The following is a 16,186-nucleotide window of genomic DNA, read 5'->3' on the forward strand; positions in this document are numbered from 1 at the left end:
GATACAGATACAATGTCAAAAGATCCTATTAATAGTGAACTAGTAACCTAGGGTATACAGAAATGAGTAAATGACGTAAAAATCCACTTCTGGGTCCACTTAGTGTGTGCTTGGGCTGAGCATTGAAGCTTTCATGTGTAGAGACTTTTTCTGGAGTTAAACGCCAGTTTTTATGCCAGTTTGGGCGTTTAACTCCAATTTTTATGCCAGTTCCAGCGTTAAACGCTGTGAATTCTGAAGCTGATTTGCAACGCCGGTTTGGGCCATCAAATATTGGACAAAGTATGGACTATTATACATTGCTGGAAAGCCCATGATGTCTACTTTCCAACGCCATTGAGAGCGCGCCAATTGGGCTTCTGTAGCTTCAGAAAATCCACTTCGAGTGCAGGGAGGTCAGAATCCAACAGCATCTGCAGTCCTTTTCAGCCTCTGAATCAGATTTTTGCTCAAGACCCTCAATTTCAGCCAGAAAATACCTGAAATCACAGAAAAACACACAAACTCATAGTAAAGTCCAGAAAAGTGAATTTTAACTAAAAACTAACTAAAATATACTAAAAACATACTAAAAACAATGCCAAAAAGCGTATAAATTATCCGCTCATCACAACACCAAACTTAAATTGTTGCTTGTCCCAAGCAACTGAAAATCAAAATAGAATAAAAAGAAGAGAATATACTATAGACTCCAAAATATCAAAGAAACTTAGCTCCAATTAGATGAGCGGGACTAGTAGCTTTTTGCTTTTGAACAGTTTCGACATCTCACTTTATCCTTTGAAGTTTAGAATGATTGGCATCCATAGGAACTCAGAACTCAGATAGTGTTATTGATTCTCCTAGTTAAGAATTATGATTCTTGAACATAGCTACTTTATGAGTCTTGGCTATGGCCCAAAGCACTCTATCTTCCAGTATTACCACCGGATACATACATGCCACAGACACATAATTGGGTGAACCTTTTCAGATTGTGACTCAACTTTGCTAGAGTCCCAATTAGAGGTGTCCATGGTTCTTAAGCACACTCTGTTTGCCTTGGATCACAACTTTATTTCTTTATTTTTCTTCTATTTCTTTTTCCTTTTTTTTGAATCATTGCTTTTTCTTGCTTCAAAAATCAATTTGATGATTTTTCAGATCCTCAATAACAGTTCTCTTTTTCCTCATTCTTTCAAGAGCCAACAATTTTAACATTCTTAAAACAACAAATTCAAAAGACATATGCACTGTTCAAGCATTCATTCAGAAAACAAAAAGTATTGTCACCACATCAAACTAATTCAACTAGTTTCAAAGATGAATTCGAAATCCTGTACTTTTTGTTCTTTTGTGATTAAAGCACTTTTCATTTAAGAGAGGTGATGGATTCATAGGACATTCATAGCTTTAAGACATGAACTTTAATTTTTATTAATCATGAATTAAGAACAAGACTCAAAAATAGATATAAGATGAGACTAGTAGGAATAGAAAACAAAAATTTAAATAGGCTCCTAATGATAGAGGTTATCACAGAGTTAGGACTCAACAACCTTGATTTTGAGAAGTGGATGCTCCCTCAACTTGAGGGGAGAACTTTTGGCGTTTCAACTCTTGAAGTTCACGCCCCTGCTTCTCTTGTTCCTTCAGCAATTTGCAGAGCATGCAGTTCTGATTCTGCTGTTCTTCCTTAAGTTGCTCCATAGTTTCTTGCAACTTGGTAATAGATGCTTCTAGGCTGGCCCAGTAGTCAATTTCAGGAAATTCAGGGAGGAACTCCTGCGCCCTCTTTTTGATAGAGTTGTCTTGTATTTGTCCTTCCAATGACTTCTTGGTGATTGGATGTTCAATGGGTATGAATTCATCTACTCCCATCTTCACCCCCCTCTTTACAGAGCAAGGAGATCAAGCTTGGGTAAGCCAGTTTGGCTTCAGTGGAATTCTTATTTGCAATTGTGTAGATCTCACAAGCAATCAGATGATGAACCTCCACTTCTTTTCCAAGAATAATGCAATGAATCATCACTGCTCTCTTGATAGTGACCTCAGAACGGTTGCTAGTGGACAATATGGAACGCCCAATAAAGTCTAGCCAGCCTCTTGCAATTGGTTTGAGGTCTCCCCTCTTGAGTTGGCTTGGGACACCTTTTGAATTGGTTATCCACTTAGTTCCAGGGAGGCAAATGTCCTCTAGAACTTGATCCAACCCCTTATCTGCTTTCACCATTCTCCTATTAAAGGATTCAGGATCATCTTGCAGTTGAGGCAATTTGAAGACCTCTCTTATTTTGTCCAGATGGAAGTAGATAACTTTCCCTCTGACCATGGTTCTGTAAGTATGGAAAGCAGTTCCAGTCATTCTCTGCTTATCTGTCAGCCACAGATTTGAGTAGAATTCCTGAACCATATTTCTTCCAACCTTTATCTCAGGATTGGTTAGAACTTCCCATCCTCTGTTTCGAATTTGCTCTTGGATCCCCGGATATTCATCTTCTTTCAGATCGAATTTGACTTCCGGGATCACTGACCTCAGACCTATTATTTTGTGATAATGGTCTTCATGTTCTTTGGTTAAGAACTTCTCTTGATTCCAAAGATTCTTTGGATTATTCTCTTTCTTTCCTCTTAAATTGGTTTGTTTTCCCTTAGGAGCCATGATCTTGATGAATCTTGGCTTAGTGATCACGGAAAAGCACACCAAACTTAGAGGTTTGCTTGTCCTCAAGCAAAAGAAAGGAAAGAGGGGAGAGAGGAGGAGAGCAAATTCGAATGGTGTGGGGAAATAGGGTGGCCGAACGTGTTTAAATAGGAGAGGATGAGAGATTTTCGAAAATTTGAGGGAGATTTGAGAAGATATGGAAAAAATTTTGAGGAGATAATTGAGTTTTTGAAAGAGCCTAGGAAAGGATTGGAAATAGATTTGAAGAAGATTTTAATTTTTGAAATTGGAAGGTGAATGATGGAAGATTGTAATGTGTTTATGCAGAAAAATATGAATCAAAACAAGAAAGTTTGAAAAAATTTGAAGTGGGAAACAAAATCTCCTCCCCCTGCCTTTCTGGCGTTAAACGCCTAGAATGGTATCCATTCTGGCGTTTAATGCCCATTTGTTGGCCAATTTGGGCGTTTAACGCCCAGCCAGGTACCCTGGCTAGCGTTAAACGCCAGAAATCCCTTTATCACTCGGCGTTTTGCTAAACGCCCAGGATGCTGCACACCTGGCGTTAAACGCCCAGAATGGTGCCCATTCTGGCGTTTAACGCCCAAAATGGCACCTTTGCTGGCGTTAAACGCCCAGAATGGTGCCCATTCTGGCGTTTAACACCCAAAGTACCCCTTACTGGCGTTTTTTCGCCAGCAAGCGCTTTTTCTCTGCTTTTTGCACTAAATCCTTCTATAACTCTGTGAATTCCTTTAATTCTGATAATTGCCCTTGTAGAAACAAAACATATAACCTGCTAATGACTGGGTTGCCTCCCAGCAAGCGCTTCTTTATTGTCTTTAGCTGGACCTTCACTGAGGATCATTCCAGCCTCAGTTTTGAGCATTCCTGCTCAAAATTGCTTTCAAGATAATGCTTGATACTCTGTCCATTAACAATGAACTTTTTGTCAGAATCAGTATCCTGAAGCTCAACATATCCATATGGTGACACTCCTGTAATCACATACGGACCCCTCCACCGGGATTTAAGTTTTCCTAGGAACAATCTGAGCCTAGAGTTGAAGAGCAGAACTTTTTGTCCTGGCTCAAAGACTCTGGATGACAACTTCTTGTCATGCCACTTCTATGCCTTTTCCTTATAAATCTTTGCATTTTCAAAGGCACTGAGTCTAAATTCATCTAGCTCATTTAGCTGGAGTAATCTCTTTTCACCAGCTAACTTAGCATCCAGGTTTAGGAATCTGGTTGCCTAGTAGGCTTTATGTTCCAGTTCCACGGGCAGATGACAGGCCTTGCCATACACAAGTTGGTATGGTGAGGTTCCTATTGGAGTCTTGAATGCTGTTCTGTATGCCCACAGAGCATCATCCAAGCTCTTTGCCCAATCCTTTATTCGGGCTATTACAGTCCGTTCTAGGATTCTTTTTAGCTCTCTGTTAGAGACTTCAGCTTGCCCATTTGTCTGTGGAACACCAAATCTGCTGAAGATGTATTTCTGGAGGAATTTCAGCACGGTTTTAGTATCATTAGTGGGTGTAGCAATTGCTTCTACCCATTTAGATACATAGTCCACTGCCACCAGAATGTAAGTGTTTGAGTATGATGGTGGGAATGGACCCATAAAGTCAATTCCCCATACATCAAACAACTCAATCTCGAAGATCCCTTGTTGAGGCATGGCGTATCCGTGAGGCAAGTTACCAGCTCTTTGGCAGCTGTCACAGTTACGCACAAACTCTCGGGCATCTCTATAGAGAGTAGGTCAGTAGAAGCCACATTGGAGGACCTTAGTGGCTGTTCGCTCACTTCCAAAATGTCTCCCATACTGTGATCCATGGCAATGCCACAGGATCCTTTGTGCTTCTTCTCTGGGTACACATCTGCAGATCATTCCGTCTGCACATCTCTTAAAGAGATATGGCTCATCCCATAGGTAGTACTTGGCATCTGAAATTAATTTCTTTCTTTGCACTCTGCTGTACTCCTGTGGTATGAACCTCACAGCTTTATAATTTGCAATATCTGTAAACCATGGAGCTTCCTGAATGGCAAATAGTTGCTCATCTGGGAAAGTCTCAAAGATCTCAGTAGAAAGGAGGGACGCCCCAGCTACTGGTTCTATTCGGGACAGATGATCAGCTACTTGGTTCTCTGTCCCTTTTCTATCTCTTATTTCTATATCAAACTCTTGCAGAAGCAACACCCATCTTATAAGCCTGGGTTTTGAATCCTGCTTTGTGAGTAAGTACTTAAGAGCAGCATGGTCAGTGTACACAATCACCTTTGATCCCACTAGATAGGATCTAAACTTGTCAATGGCATAGACCACTACAAGTAACTCTTTTTCTGTGTAATTCTTCTGTGCATCATTTAGAACACGGCTGGCATAATAAATGACGTGCAGAAGCTTGTTATGCCTCTGTCCCAACACTGCACCAATGGCATGGTCACTGGCATCACACATTAGTTCGAATGGCAATGTCCAGTCTGGTGCAGAGATGACTGGTGCTGTGACCAGCTTGGTTTTCAGGGTCTCAAATGCCTGTAGACACTGTGTGTCAAACACAAATGGTGTGTCAGCAGCTAGCAGGTTGCTCAAAGGTTTTGCAATTTTCGAAAAATCCTTTGTAAACCTCCTGTAGAATCCTGCATGCCCCAGAAAGCTTCTGATTTCCTTAACATTGGCAGGTGGTGGTAATTTTTCAATCACCTCTATCTTTGCCTTATCTACCTCTATTCCCCTGCTTGAAATTTTGTGTCCAAGGACAATTCCTTCAGTCACCATAAAGTGACATTTCTCCCAGTTTAAAACCAGGTTAGTCTCTTGGCACCTTTTCAGGACAAGTGCTAGGTGGTTAAGACAGGAGCTGAATGAGTCTCCATATACTGAGAAGTCATCCATGAAGACTTCCAGGAATTTCTCCACCATATCAGAGAAGATGGATAGCATGCATCTCTGAAAGGTTGCAGGAGCATTACACAGACCAAAAGGCATCCTCCTGTAGGCAAACACGCCAGAAGAGCAAGTAAATGCTGTTTTCTCTTGGTCTTGAGGATCTACTGCAATTTGGTTGTAACCTGAATAGCCATCCAAAAAGCAGTAATAATCATGACCAGCTAGTCTTTCTAGCATTTGGTCTATGAATGGTAAAGGAAAATGATCCTTTCTGGTGGCTGTATTGATCCTTCTGTAGTCAATACACATATGCCACCCTGTGACTGTTCTTGTAGGAACCAGTTCATTTTTTTCATTATGAACTACTGTCATGCCTCCCTTTTTGGGAACAACTTGGACAGGGCTCACCCAGGGGCTATCAGAAATAGGATAAATAATCCCAGCCTCTAGTAATTTAGTGACCTCTTTCTGCACCACCTCCTTCATGGCTGGATTTAGCCTCCTTTGTGGTTGGACCACTGGTTTGGCATTATCCTCCAATAGGATCTTGTGCATGCATCTAGCTGGGCTAATGCCCTTAAGATCACTTATGGACCACCCAAGAGCTGTCTTGTGTGTCCTTAGCACTTGGATCAGTGCTTCCTCTTCTAGTGGATTTAAAGCAGAGCTTATAATCACTGGAAAAGTGTCACCCTCTCCCAGAAATGCATACTTCAGGGATGGTGGTAATGGTTTGAGTTCAGGTTTGGGAGGCTTATCCTCCTCCTGAGGAATTTTCAAAAATTCTTTTGTTTCCTCTGGTTCTTCCTGATCAGGCTGAGCATCCTTGAAGATGTCCTCAAGCTCTGATTCTATACTTTCAGTCATATTGATCTCTTCCACCAAAGAGTCAATAATGTCAGCGCCTATGCAGTCATTTGGTGTGTCTGGATGCTGCATAGCTTTTACAGCATTCAACTTGAACTCATCCTCATTGACTCTCAGGGTTACTTCCCCTTTTTGTACATCAATGAGAGTTCGTCCAGTTGCTAGGAAAGGTCCTCCTAGAATGAGAGTTGCACTCTTGTGCTCCTCCATTTCCAGCACCACAAAGTCAGTTGGAAAGGCGAATGGCCCAACCTTGACAATCATGTCCTCTATTATGCCTGATGGATATTTAATGGAGCCATCAGCAAGTTGGAGGCATATCCGGGTTGGTTTGACTTCTTCAGTCAACCCAGGCTTTCTGATAGTGGATGCAGGTATTAGATTGATGCTTGCTCCAAGATCACATAGGGCTGTCTTGGTGCAAGCACCCTCTAATGTGCATGGTATCATAAAGCTTCCTGGATCTTGAAGCTTTTCTGGTAAGCTTTTCAGAATGACTGCACTGCATTCTTCAGTGAGAAATACTTTTTCAGTTTCTCTCCAATCCTTCTTATGACTTAAGATCTCTTTCATGAACTTAGCATAAGAAGGTATTTGCTCAAGTGCCTCTGCAAACGGAATCTTTATTTCAAGAGTCCTTAGGTAGTCTGCAAAGCGGGCAAATTGCTTATCCTGCTCTGCTTGGCGGAGTTTCTGAGGATAAGGCATCTTGGCTTTATATTCTTCAACCTTAGTTGCTGCAGGTTTATTCCTTACAGAAGTGGTTGGAGAAGCCTTTTTAGAGGGGTTACTATCAGCACTCTCAGGTGTCTGATTCCCCATTGGCATTTGAATGCCAGGATTGGGTGAAGTTTGGGCGTTTAATGCCAACTTTTCCCCCTTTTCTGGCGTTTGAACGCCAGAACTGGGCAGGGAATGGGCGTTTAACGCCAGCTTTCCCCCCTTTTCTGGCGTTTGAACGCCAAAAGTGTTCCTCTCTGGGCTCTTACTGTCCTCAGAGGGATTTTGGACAGTGGTTTGGTCATCCTCTGTCAATTGTTCCTTATTTGGCTTTTTGCTACTTTGAGCAGTGTTATTCAATGTCTTCCCACTCCTCAGTTGAACTGCTTGGCATTCTTCTGTTATCTGTTTAGATAGCTGCTGTTTTGCCTGATTCAACTGAGATTCTATGTTCTTGTTAGCAATTTTAGTTTCTTGGAGCATCTCTTTAAATTCTGCTAACTGTTTTGTCATTAGGTGTAATTGCTGATTAAGCTCAATCATCTGTTCTTGAGGATTAGGATCAGTGGCTACTGCCATAGCTTCCTCTTTTGTAGAGAACTCAGTGCTAGCGTACAAATATTGATTTCTAGCAACAGTATCTATAAGCTCTTGAGCTTCTTCAATTGTCTTCCTCATGTGTATAGATCCACCAGCTGAGTGGTCTAAAGACATCTGAGCTTTTTCTGTAAGCCCATAGTAGAAGATGTCTAGCTGTACCCACTTTGAAAATATTTCAGAGGGGCATTTTCTTAGCATACCTCTATACCTCTCCCCGGCATTATCAAGGGATTCATTATCCTCTTGTTTAAAGCCTTGGATGTCCAGCCTTAGCTGTGTCATCCTTTTTGGAGGGTAAAATTGATTCAAAAATTTGTCTGATAACTGTTTCCATGTCTTTATGCTTGCTATAGGTTGGTTATTCAACCACCTCTTAGCTTGATCTTTTACAGCAAATGGAAACAGTAATAGTCTGTAGACATCCTGATCCACCTCTTTATCACGTACTGTGTCAGCAATTTGTAAGAACTGTGCCAGAAACTCAGTAGGTTCTTCCTGTGGAAGACCGGAATACTGGCAATTTTGCTGCACCATGATAATGAGTTGAGGATTTAGCTCAAAGTTGCTTGCTTTGATGGGAGGTATACAGATGCTACTCCCATATGCAGCTGTAATGGGGTTAGCATATGACCCCAGAGTCCTTCTGGACTGCTCAATTCTACTTAGGTCCATGATGGAGAAAGGGAATATGATATGAATTCACAAGTAAAGTAAAATATTTTTTTTTGAATTGACCGAAAAAAAATAAAATAAAACAAAAGGAAAACAAAATAAATTTTCGAAAACTAAAAGAAAATAAGATCAAACCAAATTGAAAACTAAATCAATTAATTAGTTAAAAAGATTTTGGAATTAGCAATAGAAAAGATATGATTGAAAATTATTTTGAAAGAGATTTGATTTTTGAAATTAGGAAAGAGAAAAACAACAAAATGACTCCAAACTTAAAATTTTTAGAAAATCAAACACAAATTTTCGAAAATTTTAAAGGTAAAACACAAAGAAGACACCAAACTTAGAATTTTTAAAGAACAAGAAAGGATTAAGAACATGCAAATTCGAAAAAAATTAAAAGAAAACAAAAGCATGCAATTGACACCAAACTTAAAATATGAAACTAGACTCAAATAAAAGACTCTAAACCAACAAAAATAAAATAGTCCTAATCTAAGCAACAAGATAAGCCGTCAGTTGTCCAAACTCGAACAATCCCCGGCAACGGCGCCAAAAACTTGGTGCACGAAATTGCGATCACACTTTTGCAATTCCGCACAACTAACCAGCAAGTGCACTGGGTCGTACAAGTAATACCTTACGTGAGTAAAGGTCGATCCCACGGAGATTGTCGGCTTGAAGCAAGCTATGGTTATCTTGTAACTCTTAGTCAGGATATCAATAATTATCAGGGTTGATTGTAAAAAGCAAAAGAACATGAAATGAGTACTTGTTTTGCAGTAATGGGGAACAGGTTGAGGTTTTGGAGATGCTCTGTCTTCTGAATCTATGCTTTCCTACTGTCTTCTTCTTCAAACACGCAAGGCTCCTTCCATGGCAAGCGGTATGTAGGGTTTCACCGTTGTCAATGGCTACCTCCCATCCTCTCAGTGAAAATGTTCAACGCGCTCTGTCACAGCACGGCTAATCATCTGTCGGTTCTCAATCAGGTTGGAATAGAATCCAGTGATTCTTTTGCGTCTGTCAGTAACGCCCAGCCCTCAGGAGTTTGAAGCTCGTCACAGTCATTCAATCCTAGAATCCTACTCAGAATACCACAGACAAGGTTTAGACCTTCCGGATTCTCTTGAATGCCGCCATCAATTCTAGCTTATACCACGAAGATTCTGATTAAGGAATCCAAGAGATATTCACTCAATCTAAAGTAGAACGGAGGTGGTTGTCAGGCACACATTCATAGGTGAGAATGATGATGAGTGTCACGGATCATCACATTCATCAGGTTTAGGAACAAGTGATATCTTAGAATGGAAGCAAGCATGATTGAATGAAAAACAGTAGTAATTGCATTAATCCATCAAGACACAGCAGAGCTCCTCACCCCCAACCATGGGGTTTAGAGACTCATGCCGTAGAAGATACAATGAAAAACGTGTAAAGTGTCATGAGGTACAGATACAATGTCAAAAGATCCTATTAATAGTGAACTAGTAACCTAGGGTATACAGAAATGAGTAAATGACGTAAAAATCTACTTCTGGGTCCACTTAGTGTGTGCTTGGGCTGAGCATTGAAGCTTTCATGTGTAGAGACTTTTTCTGGAGTTAAACGCCAGCTTTTATGCCAGTTTGGGCATTTAACTCCAATTTTTATGCCAGTTCCAGCGTTAAACGCTGGGAATTCTGAAGCTGATTTGAAACGCCGGTTTGGGCCATCAAATCTCGGGCAAAGTATAGACTATTATACATTTCTGGAAAGCCCAAGATGTCTACTTTCCAACGCAATTAAGAGCGCGCCAATTGGGCTTTTGTAGCTCTAGAAAATCCATTTCGAGTGTAGGGAGGTCAGAATCGAACAACATCTGTAGTCCTTTTTCAGCCTCTGAATCAGATTTTTGCTCAGGTCCCTCAATTTCAGCCAGAAAATTTTTGAAATCACAGAAAAACACAAAAACTCATAGTAAAGTCCAGAAATGTGATTTTTGCATAAAAACTAATAATTATATACTAAAAACTAACTAAATCATACTAAAAACTACCTAAAAACAATGCCAAAAAGCGTATAAATTATCCGCTCATCACAACACCAAACTTAAATTGTTGCTTGTCCCCAAGCAACTGAAAATAAAATAGGATAAAAAGAAGAGAATATGCAATGAATCTCACAGTATCAATAAAACTTAGTCCCAATTAGATGAGCGGGGCTAGTAGCTTTTTGCTTCTGAACAGTTTTGGCATCTCACTTTAGCCTTTGAAATTCAGAATGATTGGCATCTATAGGAACATAGAATTTAGATAGTGTTTTTGATTATCCTAGTTCAGTATATTGATTCTTGAACACAGCTGCTTTATGAGTCTTGGCTGTGATCCTAAGCACTTTGTTTTCCAGTATTACCACCGGATACATAAATGCCACAAACACAAAACTGGGTGAACCTTTTCAGATTGTGACTCAGCTTTGCTAAAGTCCCCAGTTAGAGGTGTCCAGAGTTCTTAAGCACACTCTTTTGCTTTGGATCACGACTTTAACCACTCAGTCTCAAGCTTTTCACTTGGACCTGCATGCCACAAGCACATGGTTAGGGACAGCTTGATTCAGCCGCTTAGGCCAGGATTTTATTCCTTTGGGCCCTCCTATCCACTGATGCTCAAAGCCTTGGATCCTCTTTTCCCTTGCCTTTTGGTTTAAAGGGCTATTGGCTTTTTCTGCTTGCTTTTTCTTTTTCTTTCATTTTCTTTTTCGCCTTTTTTTTTCGCAAGCTTTGTCATTCACTGCTTTTTCTTGCTTCAAGAATCAATTTTATGATTTTTCAGATTATCAATAACATTTCTCTTTTTTCATTATTTTTTCAAGTGCCAAAAAATTTAACATTCATAAACTTTACTATAAAAAATATGCACTATTCAAACATTCATTCAGAAAACAAAAAGTATTGCCACCACGTCAAAATAATTAAACTAATTTCAAGATAAAATTTAAAATTCATGTACTTCTTGTTCTCTTGTATTTAAGAACATTTTTCATTTAAGAAAGGTAAAGAATTCATGGAATTATTCATAGCTTTAAGACATAGACACTAGACACTAATGACCATGTAATAAAGACACAAACATAGACAAATATAAAGCATAAAAATCGAAAAACAGAAAGATAAGAACAGAAAATCAAAGAACGGGTCCACCTTAGTGATGGCGGCTAGTTCTTCCTCTTGAAGGTCCAATGGAACGCTTGAGCTCCTCTATGTCTCTTCCTTACCTTTGTTGCTCTTCCCTCATGGCTATTTGATCCTCTCTAATTTCATGGAGAGTAATGGAGTGCTCTTGGTGCTCCATCCTTAGTTTCTCCATATTGGAACTCAAATCTCCCAAAGAGGTGTTGAGTTGCTCCCAATAGTTGTGTAGAGGAAAATGCATCCCTTGAGGCATCTCAGGGATTTCTTGATGAGGGACTTCCTCATGCTCTTGTTGAGGTCCATGAGTGGGCTCTCTTATTTGCTCCATCCTCTTTTTAGTGATGGGCTTGTCCTCTTCAATGAGGATGTCTTCCTCTATGACAATTCCAGCTAAATTGCATAGGTGACAGATGAGAAGAGGGAAGGCTAACCTTGCTAAAGTGGAGGTTTTGTCAGCCACTTTGTAGAGTTCTAGAGATATGACCTCATGAACTTCTACTTCCTCTCCAATCATGATGCTATGGATCATGATAGCCCGATCTACAGTCACTTCAGATTGGTTGCTAGTAGGAATGATGGAGCGTTGGATGAATTCCAACCATCCTCTAGCCACGGGTTTAAGGTCATGCCTTCTCAACTGAACCGGCTTGCCTTTGGAGTCTCTTTTCCACTAAGCTCCTTCTACACATATGTCCATGAGGACTTGGTCTAATATTTGATCAAAGTTGACCCTTTTAGTGTAGGGGCGTGCATCTCCTTGCATCATTGGCAAGTTGAATGCCAACCTTACATTTTTCGGACTGAAATCTAAGTATTTTCCCCGAACCATTGTAAGCCAATTCTTTGGGTTTAGGTTCAGACTTTGATCATGGTTCTTGGTGATCCATGCATTAGCATAGAACTCTTGAATCATTAAGATTCTGACTTATTGAATGGGGTAGGTGAGAACTTCCCAACCTCTTTTTCGAATCTCATGTCGGATCTCCAGATACTCATTCCTTTTGAGCATGAAAGGGACCTCAAGGATCACCTTCTTCTTGGCCACAACTTCATAGAAGTGGTCTGGATGGACCTTTGAAATGAATCTCTCCATCTCCCATGACTCGGAGGTGGAAGCTTTTGCCTTCCCTTTCCTCTTTCTAGAGATTTCTTCGGCCTTAGGTGCCATAAATGGTTATGGAAACACAAAAAGCAATGCTTTTTCCACACCAAACTTAAAAGGTTTGCTCGTCCTCGAGCAAAAGAAGAAAGAAGGATGAAAAAGAAGAAGAAATGGAGGAGATGGAGAGTTATGAGTGGTTCGGCCAAGGGGGAGAAGAAGTGTTTGTGATGTGTAAATTTGAAGGATGGATGAGGGGTTTATATAGGAGTGGAAAGAGAGGGTGCGGTTCGTGGATTAGGGGTTGGGTTTTGGGAGGGAAAGTTTTTAAATTTTGAAAGGTGGGGTAGGTGAGGGTTTTGGGGAAGAGTGGGTGGATGTGAGTGGTGAAGAGGTGATGGGGAAGAGAGATGGAGGTGATTAGTGAAGGGTATTTGGGGAAGGGTGTTATTGGAATGTGTGAAGAAGAGAGAGAGTGAGTTGATGTAGGTGGGGATCCTGTGGGGTCCACAGATCCTGAGGTGTCAATGATTTCTCATCCCTGCACTATTCTGGCATGTAAACGCCCCCTGAATGCTAATCCTGGCGTTAAACGCCAGATTACTGCCCATTTCTGGCGTTTAACGCCAGCTTTTCTTCCCTTTCTGGAGTTGAACGCCAACGTGGTGCCATTTTCTGGCGTTAAACGCCAATCTGGTGCCCTTTTGGCGTTAAACGCCCAGAATGGTGCCAGATTGGGCGTTTAACGTCCATTCTGCTACCCTTACTGGTGTTTAAACGGCAGTAAGCTCCTCCTCCAGGGTGTGCTATTTTTAATGCTGCTTTTGAGTTTGCTTTGATTTTTGCTGTTGTTTCTGTGACTCTACATGATCATCAACCTAAAGAAAACATAAAATAACAATGGAAAATGGAAATTTAACATAGATAAATAAAAATTGGGTTGCCTCCCAAAAAGCGCTTCTTTAATGTCAATAGCTTGATAGTGAGCTCTCATGGAGCTTCACAAATATTCAAAGCATGGTTGGGGCCTCCCAACACCAAACTTTGAGTTTGAATGTGGGGGCTCTATTCGAATCTGTATTGAGAGAAGCTTTTCATGCTTCTTCTCCATGTGTACAGAAGGAGATCCTTGAGCCTTAAACACAAGGTAGTCCTCATTCACTTGAAGGACCAACTCTCCTCTGTCAACATCAATCACAGCTTTTGCTGTGGCTAGGAAGGGTCTGCCAAGGATGATGGATTCATCCTCACCCTTCCCAGTATCTAAGATTATGAAGTCAGTAGGGATGTAAAGGCCTTTAACCTTTACCAAGACATCCTCTACAAGTCTATAAGCCTATTTCTTTGATTTGTCTACCATATCTAGTGAGATTCTTGCAGCTTGTACCTCAAAGATTACCACTTTCTCTATTACAGAGGGTGGCATGAGGTTTATGCCTGACCCCAGGTCACACAAAGCCTTCTCAAAGGTCATGGTGCCTAAGGTACATGGTATTAAGAACCTTCCGGGATCCTCTTTCTTTTGAGGTATCTTCACCTGTGCCAAGGCGTTTAGTTCATTAATGAGCAATGGAGGTTCATCCTCCCAAGTCTCATTACCAAATAACTTGGCATTCAGCTTCATGATTGCTCCAAGGTACTTAACAACTTGCTCTTCAATAATATCTTCATCCTCTTCAGAGGAAGGATACTCATCAGAGCTCATGAATGGCAGAAGTAGGTTCAATGGAATCTCTATGGTCTTTGTATGAGCCTCAGATTCCCTTGGTTCCTCAAAGGGGAACTTTTCACTCAAAGGACATCCCATGAGGTTTATCTCACTGGGAATCACGTCCTCCTCACCCTCTTCAGGTTTGGCCATGTTGGTCATGGTTATGGCCTTTCACTCTCTCTTTGGATTCTCTTCTGTATTGCTTGGGAGAGTACTAGGAGGAGTTTCAGTGACTCTTTTACTCAGCTGACCAACTTGTGCCTCTAAATTTCTTATGGAGGATTGTGCCTCAGTCATGAAGCTAAGGGTGGCCTTAGATAGATCAGAGACTATGTTTGCTAAGCTAGAGAGGCTCTGCTCAGAATTTTCTGTCTGTTGCTGAGAAGATGATGGAAAAGGTTTGCTATTGCCAAACCTATTTCTCCTACCATTATTGTTGTTGAAGCCTTATTGAGGCTTCTGTTGATCCTTCCATGAGAAATTTGGGTGATTCCTCCATGAAGAATTGTAGGTGTTTCTATAAGGTTCTCCCATGTAATTCACCTCTTCCATTGTAAGATTCTCAGGGTCATAAGCTTCTCCTTCAGAGGAGGCTTCTTTAGCACTGCCAGATGTAGCTTGCAATCCAGTCAGATTCTGAGAAATCATATTGACTTGCTGAGTCAATATTTTGTTCTGAGCCAATATGGCATTCAGAGTATCAATCTCAAGAACTTCTTTCTTCTGAGTTATCCCATTGTTCACATGATTTCTTTCAGAAGTGTACATGAACTGGTTATTTGCAACCATTTCAATGAGTTCCTGGGCTTCAGCAGGCATTTTCTTTAGATGAATAGATCCATCTACAAAATGGTCCAATGACATCTTGGATAACTCAAACAGACCATCATAGAAGATACCTATGATGCTCCATTCTGAAAGCATGTCAGAGGGACACCTTCTGATCAATTGCTTGTATCTTTCCCAAGCTTCATAGAGGGATTCACCTTCCTTCTGTTTGAAGGTTTGAACTTCCACTCTAAGCTTACTCATCTTTTGAGGTGGAAAGAATTTAGCTAAGAAGGCATTGACCAGCTTTTTCCAAGAGTTCAGGCTGTCTCTAGGTTGTGAGTTCAACCATATACTAGCTCTGTCTCTTACAGCAAAAGGGAAAAGCATAAGTCTGTAGATCTCGGGATCAACTCCATTGGTCTTAACAGTGTCACAGATTTACAAAAATTCAGCCAAGAACTGATGAGGATCTTCCAATAGAAGTCCATGAAACTTGCAATTCTGTTGCATCAGAGAAACTAATTGAGGGTTAAACTCAAAGTTGTTTGCTCCAATGGCAGGGATAGAGATGCTTCTCCCATAGAAGTCAGAAGTTGGTGCAGTAAAGTCACCAAGCACCTTCCTTGCATTGTTGGCATTGTTGTTATTTTTGGCTGCCATGTCTTCTTCTTTTTCAAAAATTTTTGTCAGGTCCTCTCCAGAGAGTTGTGCTTTAGCTTCTCTTAACTTCCTCTTCAGAGTCCTTTCAGGTTCAGGATCAGCTTCAACAAGAATGCCTTTATCTTTGTTCCTACTCATATGAAAAAGAAGAAAACAAAGAAAGTATGGAATCCTCTATGTCACAGTATAGTGATTCCTTGATGTGTCAGAGGAAAAGAAGAATAGAAGGATGAGGTAGAGAGAGGAGAATTCGAACATATAAAGAAAGGAGAGGGTTCGAATAATTAAGAGAGGAGGAGTGTTAGTGATTAAATAGAAAGAGATGGGAGAGAGAGAATTTTTGAAAATTTTTTAAATAAAATAAAA

General features: G+C 40.6%; 1 non-coding gene across 1 annotated transcript; it reads left to right on the forward strand.

Annotated features, from left to right (window-relative positions):
* The first annotated feature begins 15,307 nt into the window (after window positions 1-15,307).
* Window positions 15,308-15,415, forward strand: LOC112762857 (small nucleolar RNA R71). Its single transcript, XR_003182775.1, has one exon. It is a non-coding gene; the product is annotated as a small nucleolar RNA R71 (small nucleolar RNA).
* Window positions 15,416-16,186: the final 771 nt, after the last annotated feature.

Source organism: Arachis hypogaea, chromosome 2 (genome assembly GCF_003086295.3).
Source record: "Arachis hypogaea cultivar Tifrunner chromosome 2, arahy.Tifrunner.gnm2.J5K5, whole genome shotgun sequence".
Classification (NCBI taxonomy): domain Eukaryota; kingdom Viridiplantae; phylum Streptophyta; class Magnoliopsida; order Fabales; family Fabaceae; genus Arachis; species Arachis hypogaea.